We start from the raw sequence: 13,589 nt of genomic DNA, 5'->3' as shown, positions 1-13,589 counted from the left end.
AAAATCCTGTCGCACAGTTGTCCGTCCGGACGGTCATGGTCCACCGTCCGGACGGCTCACAGGCTTATTTTGCCTGACGCTCATTCTGACCCCCAGACTATAAATAGGGGTCCTCGGGCACTTAGAGTTGCAAGAATTCGGTGTGAATTCCATTAGAGCTCAGAGACGTGTTATTTCCTTTAGAGCCGTTTTTCAAGTGTGCTGCACTATAAATTGAAGTCTATCTTAGAGGTCGGCTCTAAGGTAAGGAGTTCCATTGAAGACCCCTTCAGGTAGGTGAACCTGGTTGGGAAGCGTTCGTGTTGGGTTACACGTCAAAGATCAAGGTACGGCCATTGCATCGGTACATGTGAGTGTTACTATCTTGTATCTAGCTTTGTCTTCTGAATAGTGGAATTCCTGGGTTTGGCTGCCCCGGAGTGGTTTTTCTCTTAACTGAGTTTCCACTTCGTCAACAAAAATCCTTGTGTCATTTACTTTCCGCTGTGCCTTAATTTTTGTTGACACTTATGCACACACTTTACTTTTAGAAGTCATTTCAATTTTTCAATTGGTATCAGAGCTTGGTACACTCTGAGAAAATTAATTTCTTGAGTGTTTTTATTTTGACTTCTATCATGTCTGAATTTAGTATGGATAATGTTGTTTCTATCTCTCATGATATGAATTTGCATAGAACCATGTTTACTAAGCCTATCATGTCTCATACTCAATCTGGTCCTAAAGGAAAAAGGGTAAGTCAATCTATACCTACTTGTTGTAATCACTGTGGTATTATTGGTCATACTCGTTCAAATTGTTTTCAAATTAGGTCACAAAAACCTTGGAAAAAAACCCTGATCCTTAGAAGAGATGAACCAGGTTTGGAAGAACAAGTTAGAATGTTGAGTGATCAAATGAAACTCATTAGCGAGAAGTTAGCATCCCTCACCCCTAATGAGCTAAAATCTGTCCTGGTTAACAATCAAAAATCTTCCAAACAAGTCTGGGTTAAAAAGGAAGATAATCTGTGTTTAGTCTCTCATACTACACTAAAAATTCTTGATACTTGTTTGTGGTATTTGGATAGTGGTTGTTCTAAGCACATGACAGGTGATAAGACTCTGCTCAAAGAAGTTCATATGGGAAAAGGCGGGCGAATCACCTATGGAGATGGGAGCCAATCCAGAGTCATCGGTAAAGGGATCATCAACATCCCAGGCCTCGGAACATCTCAAGAAGCCTTGTATGTTGAAGGGCTCAAGGCGAATCTCCTCAGCATCAGCCAATTCTGTGATAATGACTTGGTCGTGCAATTCTCCAAGAAGGAATGTAATATATTTGACAGCAGTGGCAGATGGCTCATGGGAGGAGAAAGAACTACTGACAATTACTATGGCCTTGTTGGTTTGACTGCAGACCCTCAGATCTTCTGCAACAAAGCAACCATAGATGACAGTGAGCTATGGCACCAGAGGTTAGGGCATCTCAATTTCTCCGATATGTTCAAAATTGCAGGCAAAGATGTTGTTAAAGGCCTGACCAAAATGGAGAAAACTGAAAAAGGAGTCTGTGGGGTGTGTCAGCTAGGGAAACAGACTCGAGCTGCTCATAAGAGGACCTCAGGTATTTGTACTTCCAGAAATCTAGAATTACTGCACATGGATCTCATGGGTCCCATTAGAACTGCTAGTCTAGGTGGGAAAAGATATATTCTGGTTATTGTAGATGATTTCTCTCGATTTACTTGGGCCATTCCTATTCGAGAAAAATTTGATGCTTTTGATGTAGCTCAGCATTTGTTCAAGAAAATTCAGGTTGAGCGAAATTGCCAGATTATGAGAATCCACAGTAATCATGGAAGAGAGTTCGAAAATTCCAAGTTTGAAGAATTTTCTCTCTTATGGAATCAAGCAGGAATTTTCCTCACCTATTACTCCTCAGCAAAATGGAGTTGTTGAAAGGAAGAACAGGGTAATTTAGGAGATGGCTCGTGTAATGATCCACTCAAAGAATCTTGCTCAACACTTCTGGGGAGAAGCTGTAAACACTGCCTGCCATATCATCAACAGAGTCTACCTTAGGCCTGAAACAAACAAAACTCCCTATGAAATTTGGCGAGGTAAGAAACCCACAGTGAAGTATTTCAAAACTTTTGGGAGTAAATGTTATATATTTCGTGACAGGAAAAATCTGGGGAAATTTGATACCAAGAGTGATGAAGGTATCTTCTTGGGATATTCCACAAACAGTCGACCTTATCGGGTCTTCAACAAAAGAACAGAGACTGTGATGGAATCAATAAATGTGATTGTTGATGATGAAGAAGTTCAGAGATCTATCAACGGGGAAGAAAAACAGATTGATTCAGTTGATTCTTCAGCACCTCCAACTGGTATCATTGAACCCCCTTCAAAAGAATCTCTAGATGAATCTTCTCCAACCACTTTGGGTTCCACTCCCATTACTTCCCAAGATGAGGATATTCCAGCTAATCCTCCTAGGCAATCACGAGTGAGGCACAATCATCCTCCTCAGCAGCTTCTTGGGAATTTAGATGAAGGGCGCAGATTGAGAAGCAGAGTCATTCAGCCTGCAAATGAAGTAGCAAATCAAGTCTCCTACAGCTGCTATCTTACTCAAACAGAGCCCAAGAAAGTAGATGAAGCCCTACAAGATGAAGGATGGGTATCTGCAATGCATGAAGAGCTACATCAGTTTACTAGAAATGATGTCTGGACCTTGGTTCCCCACCCTGCAGAACGGAATATCATAGGAACGAAGTGGATCTTCAAAAATAAAACTGATGAGCATGGTACTGTGGTTAGAAATAAGGCCCGTCTTGTTGTACAGGGATATACTCAGATAGAGGGAGTAGACTTTGATGAAACATTTGCCCCGGTTGCTAGGTTAGAATCCATTCGAATTCTTCTCTCTGTTGCCTGTCACCTTGATTTCAAATTGTACCAGATGGATGTAAAGAGTGCATTTATGAACGGTGTTCTTCAAGAAGAAGTCTATGTGGAACAGCCGAAGGGTTTTCAAGATCCTCATCATCCCCATCATGTGTACAAGCTGAAGAAGGCTCTTTTTGGGCTTAAACAGGCGCCTCGAGCATGGTATGAGCGTTTCACCACTTATCTCTTAAGCAAAGGTTTTGCAAGGGGCAAGCTGATCGAACCTTGTTCATCAGAAATCAAGGTACTCATAAACTGATTGCTCAAATATATGTTGATGATATCATTTTTGAAGCTACTTTAGACTCTCTTGCACATGAGTTCTCTGAAGAAATGAAGCAAGAGTTGAAATGAGCATGATTGGTGAGCTGAACTACTTTCTTAGTCTCCAAGTCAAGCAAACTGCTGAGGGCATCTTCATCTCTCACCAATCATGCTCATTTCAACTCTTGCTTCATTTCTTCAGAGAACTCATGTGCAAGAGAGTCTAAAGTAGCTTCAAAAATGATATCATCAACATATATTTGAGCAATCAGTTTATGAGTACCTTGATTTCTGATGAACAAGGTTCGATCAGCTTGCCCCTTGCAAAACCTTTGCTTAAGAGATAAGTGGTGAAACGCTCATACCATGCTCGAGGCGCCTGTTTAAGCCCAAAAAGAGCCTTCTTCAGCTTGTACACATGATGGGGATGATGAGGATCTTGAAAACCCTTCGGCTGTTCCACATAGACTTCTTCTTGAAGAACACCGTTCATAAATGCACTCTTTACATCCATCTGGTACAATTTGAAATCAAGGTGACAGGCAACAGAGAGAAGAATTCGAATGGATTCTAACCTAGCAACCGGGGCAAATGTTTCATCAAAGTCTACTCCCTCTATCTGAGTATATCCCTGTACAACAAGACGGGCCTTATTTCTAACCACAGTACCATGCTCATCAGTTTTATTTTTGAAGATCCACTTCGTTCCTATGATATTCCGTTCTGCAGGGTGGGGAACTAAGGTCCAGACATCATTTCTAGTAAACTGATGTAGCTCTTCATGCATTGCAGATACCCATCCTTCATCTTGTAGGGCTTCATCTACTTTCTTGGGCTCTGTTTGAGTAAGATAGCAGCTGTAGGAGACTTGATTTGCTACTTCATTTGCAGGCTGAATGACTCTGCTTCTCAATCTGCGCCCTTCATCTAAATTCCCAAGAAGCTGCTGAGGAGGATGATTGTGCCTCACTCGTGATTGCCTAGGAGGATTAGCTGGAATATCCTCATCTTGGGAAGTAATGGGAGTGGAACCCAAAGTGGTTGGAGAAGATTCATCTAGAGATTCTTTTGAAGGGGGTTCAATGATACCAGTTGGAGGTGCTGAAGAATCAACTGAATCAATCTGTTTTTCTTCCCCGTTGATAGATCTCTGAACTTCTTCATCATCAACAATCACATTTATTGATTCCATCACAGTCTCTGTTCTTTTGTTGAAGACCCGATAAGGTCGACTGTTTGTGGAATATCCCAAGAAGATACCTTCATCACTCTTGGTATCAAATTTCCCCAGATTTTTCCTGTCACGAAATATATAACATTTACTCCCAAAAGTTTTGAAATACTTCACTGTGGGTTTCTTACCTCGCCAAATTTCATAGGGAGTTTTGTTTGTTTCAGGCCTAAGGTAGACTCTGTTGATGATATGGCAGGCAGTGTTTACAGCTTCTCCCCAGAAGTGTTGAGCAAGATTCTTTGAGTGGATCATTACACGAGCCATCTCCTAAATTACCCTGTTCTTCCTTTCAACAACTCCATTTTGCTGAGGAGTAATAGGTGAGGAAAATTCCTGCTTGATTCCATAAGAGAGAAAATTCTTCAAACTTGGAATTTTCGAACTCTCTTCCATGATTACTGTGGATTCTCATAATCTGGCAATTTCGCTCAACCTGAATTTTCTTGAACAAATGCTGAGCTACATCAAAAGCATCAAATTTTTCTCGAATAGGAATGGCCCAAGTAAATCGAGAGAAATCATCTACAATAACCAGAATATATCTTTTCCCACCTAGACTAGCAGTTCTAATGGGACCCATGAGATCCATGTGCAGTAATTCTAGATTTCTGGAAGTACAAATACCTGAGGTCCTCTTATGAGCAGCTCGAGTCTGTTTCCCTAGCTGACACACCCCACAGACTCCTTTTTCAGTTTTCTCCATTTTGGTCAGGCCTTTAACAACATCTTTGCCTGCAATTTTGAACATATCGGAGAAATTGAGATGCCCTAACCTCTGGTGCCATAGCTCACTGTCATCTATGGTTGCTTTGTTGCAGAAGATCTGAGGGTCTGCAGTCAAACCAACAAGGCCATAGTAATTGTCAGTAGTTCTTTCTCCTCCCATGAGCCATCTGCCACTGCTGTCAAATATATTACATTCCTTCTTGGAGAATTGCACGACCAAGTCATTATCACAGAATTGGCTGATGCTGAGGAGATTCGCCTTGAGCCCTTCAACATACAAGGCTTCTTGAGATGTTCCGAGGCCTGGGATGTTGATGATCCCTTTACCGATGACTCTGGATTGGCTCCCATCTCCATAGGTGATTCGCCCGCCTTTTCCCATATGAACTTCTTTGAGCAGAGTCTTATCACCTGTCATGTGCTTAGAACAACCACTATCCAAATACCACAAACAAGTATCAAGAATTTTTAGTGTAGTATGAGAGACTAAACACAGATTATCTTCCTTTTTAACCCAGACTTGTTTGGAAGATTTTTGATTGTTAACCAGGACAGATTTTAGCTCATTAGGGGTGAGGGATGCTAACTTCTCGCTAATGAGTTTCATTTGATCACTCAACATTCTAACTTGTTCTTCCAAACCTGGTTCATCTCTTCTAAGGATCAGGGTTTTTTTCCAAGGTTTTTGTGACCTAATTTGAAAACAATTTGAACGAGTATGACCAATAATACCACAGTGATTACAACAAGTAGGTATAGATTGACTTACCCTTTTTCCTTTAGGACCAGATTGAGTATGAGACATGATAGGCTTAGTAAACATGGTTCTATGCAAATTCATATCATGAGAGATAGAAACAACATTATCCATACTAAATTCAGACATGATAGAAGTCAAAATAAAAACACTCAAGAAATTAATTTTCTCAGAGTGTACCAAGCTCTGATACCAATTGAAAAATTGAAATGACTTCTAAAAGTAAAGTGTGTGCATAAGTGTCAACAAAAATTAAGGCACAGCGGAAAGTAAATGACACAAGGATTTTTGTTGACGAAGTGGAAACTCAGTTAAGAGAAAAACCACTCCGGGGCAGCCAAACCCAGGAATTCCACTATTCAGAAGACAAAGCTAGATACAAGATAGTAACACTCACATGTACCGATGCAATGGCCGTACCTTGATCTTTGACGTGTAACCCAACACGAACGCTTCCCAACCAGGTTCACCTACCTGAAGGGGTCTTCAATGGAACTCCTTACCTTAGAGCCGACCTCTAAGATAGACTTCAATTTATAGTGCAGCACACTTGAAAAACGGCTCTAGAGGAAATAACACGTCTCTGAGCTCTAATGGAATTCACACCGAATTCTTGCAACTCTAAGTGCCCGAGGACCCCTATTTATAGTCTGGGGGTCAGAATGAGCGTCAGGCAAAATAAGCCTGTGAGCCGTCCGGACGGTGGACCATGACCGTCCGGACGGACAACTGTGCGACAGGATTTTCCTAAATTTTCACGGAGAAATCTTTCCTGTATAAGAATATCGTCCGAACGGGATGGCTCGATCGTCCGGACGGACGGACGCATGTCCGCTGCAAGTAATTTCTATAACAGGCTTCGCGCGTTCGGACCAAGGGGCAGAAGCGTCCGGACGGCTAAACTTCAGCACGCAATTTCCATATCTGATGCGGGTGCGTCCGGACCATAAGGAGGAGACGTCCGGAAAGCTGAAGTCGAATCGTCAATTACCATATACGATGCACCAGCGTCTGGACCACAGCTTTCAGATGTCCAGACGGTTCATTTTGAACTGCGATTCTTGCCTTACGGAGATACACTTCCGGACGGTATACCACATCGTCCGGACGGTTGATTGATCTTCCCTTTCTTGGAACTTGGAAAGAATCAGTGAACCGTTCGAGAACTGATAGGCGTCCAGACATGCTACTGAAACGTTCGGACGGAGCAAGCTGGCATAGAAGCTTCTCTATACAGTGAAGTGTCCGGACGGAAGAAGCACGTCGTCCGGACGGATGATGCTGGAGTGTCTGGCATCCGGACGGGATGACACATTGTCCGGACGGCTGACAGGGAACTTTAAAATTCTTCTGACTTCACTCTGAACAGTGGAATCCCTGTTTGCAGCATCCTTACATGTAAGTGATTTTGTCCAAACACAAAATGAGGCCAAAATACTAACATTTTTGAAGCTACTTTAGACTCTCTTGCACATGAGTTCTCTGAAGAAATGAAGCAAGAGTTGAAATGAGCATGATTGGTGAGCTGAACTACTTTCTTAGTCTCCAAGTCAAGCAAACTGCTGAGGGCATCTTCATCTCTCACCAATCATGCTCATGGGAGTGCTGAGGGCATCTTCATCTCTCTATCTAAATATGCCAAGGATCTGGTCAAAAGGTTTGGATTGGATGGAAAGAGTCATGCTCGCACTCCCATGAGCACCAGTATCAAGATTAGCAGTGATCTTGCAGGAAAATCAGTTGACCCATCCCTTTACAGAAGCTTGATAGGGAGCCTCCTGTATCTTACAGCCAGCCGACCAGGCATTGCTTTCAGTGTGGGAGTTTGTGCTCGTTTTCAAGCCAATCCTAAGGAATCCCACCTTACTGCAGTAAAGCGTATCATCAGGTATGTAAATGATATCCTTTCTTATGGCATTTGGTATTCTAGAGAAACAAATCTTGTTGTTACAGGATACTCTGATGCAGATTGGACTGGAAATGTTGATGATCAAAAGAGCCTCAGGAGGATGTTTCTATGTGGGGAACAATCTTGTAGCTTGGATGAGCAAGAAACAAGCCTCCATATCTCTCTCCACTGCTGAGGCTAAGTACATTGCTGCGGGTAGCTGTTGTACCCAATTATTATGGATGAAGACATTGTTAGGGGACTACGGATTCTCTCAAGATACTATGATTATCAACTGTGATAATACTAGTGCAATCAATATTTCCAAGAATCCTGTTCAGCATTCTCAGACCAAGCACATTGACATCAGGCATCATTTCTTGTGTGATCTTATGGAATCCAAGGTAGTATCACTCTCATTCATCCCCACTGAAAATCAATTGGCTGACATTCTTACCAAACCTCTAGATGGTAGCAGGTTTGAGTCTCTTCGAAAAGCCATTGGTGTTTGTGCCATGTCCTAGACATGATGTTTCCATGCTAGGATGAACTCTTTGTCCTCTGATAGCATGATGTTGTATTAAAAAAAAAAAAAGAAAAAAAAAAGGGTGTTTTTCGTCGCAGGTTAAGTCTTTCACAAGGTATGTCAGCTATTTCGTGTATACTCTCTGCCTTACTAGTTTGTTGAGCATTGATATATTATGCTTACATGTGGGTGAGAACATTAGTCTGACTTGTGCAAAAGTTTTTCCTGCTCTTTGTTCTGTTTGATAGTAACTTGTCTCATGTGATGACCTCATGCACTATCCTAGACTCCCCGAAGGTGCGTATTTTTCCTTCTCTGACTCTTTGCTCCTAGATTTTTTGGATAAGAGAAGAGGTTCTTGGCCAAAAATGACCACAGGCTAGTTGAACCTAGCACCTATAAATTCTGGCACTCCCTACAGACTGCAGTATCATAAGTCACAAGCAGTAATTCATCAAAAGTTTTGTGTTTTAAATTGTTTAATCACTACTTATGTGCTTCATTTTACCTTGCCCTCTATGAGCAAGTAAAAATTTTACCTTGTCCTTCATGGTACAAGTAAAACTGAATATGTGCTGTCACTTAGGGGGAGTGTATCAGATGAGGGTGTTTAGGCCCTAGCAAGTTATAAGGTTTGACTTTTGGCTTATATATCTTTGACCTTCTCTCTTGTTTAAAAATCTGGTGGTTTCTTGTCATTTTTTGTAAAATGCAAACCTTATGGAAAAGAGTCTTCATGCACACACACGCTTTACATGAGCTGAGTAGGCTTTCTTCTTTATTTTGGCAGGGTAACTTTTGTCTATGGTATGCTTATCGATCACCTCCATGTTCTCATAATATTGACTTGCTCTATGATTAGTTTTTCAGACAAATACTGCATGTGCTACTTTCCTTGTGACGGTCCTAACTCTGCTGATCTCCCGCTCTTCGGAGGTTTTCTTCAGCAATTCTTTTCAGTATTTGTAAATGAACAACTGTTGAACCTATATTACTATGTTTCCCGGGTCCTTCTGAGATCGTTAGGGGGAGTAATTTTTATGACAGTTAGTTTTTATTACTCTGTTTACCCTTTGTCCCTTTGTGACAAAAAGGGAGTAATTTTCATTTTGGACCGGGAATGTATTTCCAAACCGTTCAAGTGATTTTTGTCCCATAATGGTCAAAGGGGGAGTTTGTTAGTATTTTGGCCTCATTCTGTGTTTGGACAAAATCACTTATATGTAAGGATGCTGCAAATAGGGATTCCACTGTTCAGAGTGAAGTCAGAAGAATTTCAAAGTTCCCTGTTAGCCATCCGGAAGATGTGTCATCCCGTCCGGACTCCAGACACTCCAGCATCATCCGTCTGGTCAAAGTGCTTCTTCCGTCCGGACACTTCACTGTATCGAGAAGCTTCTGTGCCAGCTTGCTCCGTCCGGACGTTTCTGTAGCACGTCCGGACGCCTATCATTTCTCGAACGGTTCACTGATTCTTTCCAAGTTCCAAGAAAGGGAGGATCAATCAACCGTCCGGACGATGTGGTATACCGTCCGGACGTGTATCTCCGTAAGGCAAGAATCACAGTTCAAAATGAACCGTCCGGACATCTGACAGCTGTGGTCCGGACGCTGGTGCATCGTATATGGTAATTGACGATTCGACTTCAGCTTTCCGGACGTCTCCTCCTTATGGTCCGGACGCACCCGCATCAGATACGGAAATTGCGTGCTGAAGTTTAGCCGTCCGGACGCTTCTACCGCTTGGTCCGGACGCGCGAAGCCTGTTATGGAAATTACTTGTAGCGGACGTGCGTCCGTCTGGACGATGTTCTTATACAGGAAAGATTTCTCCGCGAAAATTTCAGAAAATCCTGTCGCACAGTTGTCTGTCCGGACGGTCATGGTCCACCGTCCGGACGGCTCACAGGCTTATTTTGCCTGACGCTCATTCTGACCCCTAGACTAGAAATAGGGGTCCTTGGGCACTTAGAGCTCCAAGAATTCGGTGTGAATTCCATTAGAGCTCAGAGACGTGTTATTTCCTCTAGAGCAGTTTTTCAAGTGTGCTGTGCTATAAATCGAAGTCTATCTTAGAGGTCGGTTCTAAGGTAAGGAGTTCCATTGAAGACCCCTTCAGGTAGGTGAACCTGGTTGGGAATCGTTCGTGTTGGGTTACACGTCAGAGATCAAGGTACGACCACTGCATCGGTACATGTGAGTGTTACTATCTTGTATCTAGCTTTGTCTTCTGAATAGTGGAATTCTTGGGTTTGGCTGCCACGGAGTGGTTTTTCTCTTAACTGAGTTTCCACTTCGTCAACAAAAATCCTTGTGTCATTTACTTTCCGCTGTGCCTTAATTTTTATTGACACTTATGCACACACTTTACTTTTAGAAGTCATTTCAATTTTTTAGAGAGCCTCATCATCTAGGCTTGAGCGCACATACACTCGAGCACACTTTCCTTGGGCTCGAGCGCATGCGGATGTATAGTACACGACATGAGTCTTTTTTCAACTTGGATTGGAATTTAAAAGAAGGACAAGAGTTGTTCTTATTCTACTCAGACTAGAATACTTATTTACGATTTTTTTAGGATTCCTAGGGCTTCTAGGGTTCCTTTAATAAATAGGCCTCTAGCCATTGAAGAAAAAAATACACAAGCTTTGGGAAGAATTAAAGCCTACTTCAATAAGAAGGTTTTCTCTAGTTTTTCTTATCATTTTTTATTTCTTATGAGGATGATTTTTATCCGAATTATGTTTAACTAATACTTTAGTTAGGACTCGGTTGAAGCGTAATCATGTCTCTTTAAGTTTTCAATTTGCCTTGCTACAATTGATAAATTAATGCTTAACTTGATTAATTCCTGTTTTCTTGAATTCCTCACATATTTGTGTTTGGCCAGCATATGCTTGTGGTATGGATTTGTTATTTAAGTCAATTTCGATGATCGAGTCCTGGGCATAATAGAGTAATGAAAGAACCCCATCACAAGTTCTTGGATTAATCAACGTGAAGATAACTGGAATAGATACCATATTCCAGCCTAAGTGTGTTTACCGATTTCCACATTTTTATGCTTTCTTGAAGAACAATTTAGTAGATACCATGCTAAATCCTTCAAGGAAGAAAAGAGTTAGAGTAGATACCATGCTAAACTCGTTTCTTAGAGAAATCAATAGCTTTAAGAGTAGATACCGTGCCCTTGTAGCTGGTAAACATTAAGCATCATGTTATGATTGTAGTATTGTGCATATTGTAAATCTTAATTGAGTATGATTAGCAGTGGATATTGAAGCCTTAGCTTTTCTTCTTGTTATTTATATTGAATATTTTATCTCATCTCATTCAAGATATTTGTTTAGGAAATTCTCTTTAAGCATAATTTATACCAATCCCCATGGGATGATCTCGTATTTGCCTTCCATACAATTTTTTTTTGATCTTGTGCACTTGTAAGTAAAATGTACAATTATTTACCTATTTATTTATGTACATATTTGCAGAACAAGTTTTTGGCATTGTTGCTAGGGATCGTGTTAAATAATGTTGAAAAATAAATTATGACTTCTAATTTATCAAGTGTGTGATAGCGTGCAACAAAATATTTAAATTGCAAAATTTAAAAGAGACAAATATTTTGTTGCCAAAGTGGAAACTCTGTGAAGAGAAAAACCACCTTGGGGCAGCCAAACCCAGGATATCCACTATTTAGAAGACAAAGCTAGTACATAGAAATTAACACTCACATAGCCCGATGCAGCGATCGTCCCTATGACTCTTACACAAAACCCATCGTGAACGCTTCCCAACCAAGTCTCTTACTTAAACGGGTCTTCAATGGAATCCTTTACCATAGGGCCTGTAACGCCCCGCTTTTACAAAAAGCGTAAGTGAATTTTTTATTTTTTTTTAAATTTTCACTTGACATTGCTAACTTATCAGAGTTAAATATTGGCAACAGATTATATATAGATATAATACAGACTGAATGACACTTCAGAGCTTCTACTGAAATACCTCAAAATAGATATAGTAAGTCAGTCAGTATAATTATACAAAGTAGTAGTAGTCATGCCTCACAGGGCATAATAGTCATACAAGCCAAAATATCTACATAACTATAGAATTATAAATATTGTCTTGAGCTAGGTTAATGAACTACAATAGGGTAGTTCCCAAAAAGAAGGCAATCTAGTCTCACAAAACCAGTATCAGGAACCATCTAAGAGTCTGGATAGTTCTGATATTCTTCTTCTTCATAGCCTGAATTATCACACAATACAGGGAGAAGACAACAACATAAAATACTAAAGTGAGTCCATAGTTTTCCATAATAATACGAATGCTGATTTATTAAATAAATGCAACATATTGCAATGGTTTCATGATTACATGTATACGCAATATACAATCTATGGTCGCGAGTCATAGACATAAGTTGAATATAAACATAATCATAAAGCAATAATATGATAGTTTTAAAAGCAAAGTTTAAGGTATTGCCATTTTTCCTCTCCTCTGTTGGCCTAGGCATGGTTAGCGTCTTATTTGAAGCCTAGGCTTCCTCACTTAAGTTTTAATTATATTCTTTAGGAGCCTAGGCTCCTGGAAACCTCGGTTTCCCCAGTGACCTAGGTACACTAGTTTTGTATTTATTATTCTCTTTTCAGGTACCTCCTCATTCATTGAGAACCTAGGAACTCATGTGAAGCATCATGTACCCACTGTGGATCTAGATCTAGCAGCTTGTTATTAGACAGATTATTAAAAATAATAAAACATGCAAAGTCACATGCGCAAATAAGTAAATAAAGCAGTAAACATATATTATAGGAAAAGTCAACCAGCTTCATTCTCAGAAAGTATAGAGATACTTACTAGTTTGCTTCAACGGTTATCCTCAAAACTGCATAATCATAATCATGCAATAATAGATTAATTAAAGGTACCACAAAACAATTATTATTATCACTATATTTATTCTCAAGAAATTATTATAACAATCCTTCTAATACTTCTATTTATAAATTTGATGACGTAATGGTATTAATATTTGGTTCTTTTAATTATGATATTGATCGCCATTTTAGTTTATTGAGTAATGAAGTGGTACTAATATAATCAAATATCTTCTTTTTTATTAACCGTTAGCTCCATCTAGTATATATATATATACACATATTTTTACATATAACTCACACACATGCACATACACTTTACATAACATATACACCTTGTAACCAAAATAATCACTTCTACACACATATATA

Source organism: Alnus glutinosa, chromosome 3 (genome assembly GCF_958979055.1).
Source record: "Alnus glutinosa chromosome 3, dhAlnGlut1.1, whole genome shotgun sequence".
NCBI classification, from domain to species: Eukaryota; Viridiplantae; Streptophyta; class Magnoliopsida; order Fagales; family Betulaceae; genus Alnus; species Alnus glutinosa.
Note: the sequence above shows the minus strand (reverse complement) of the source record.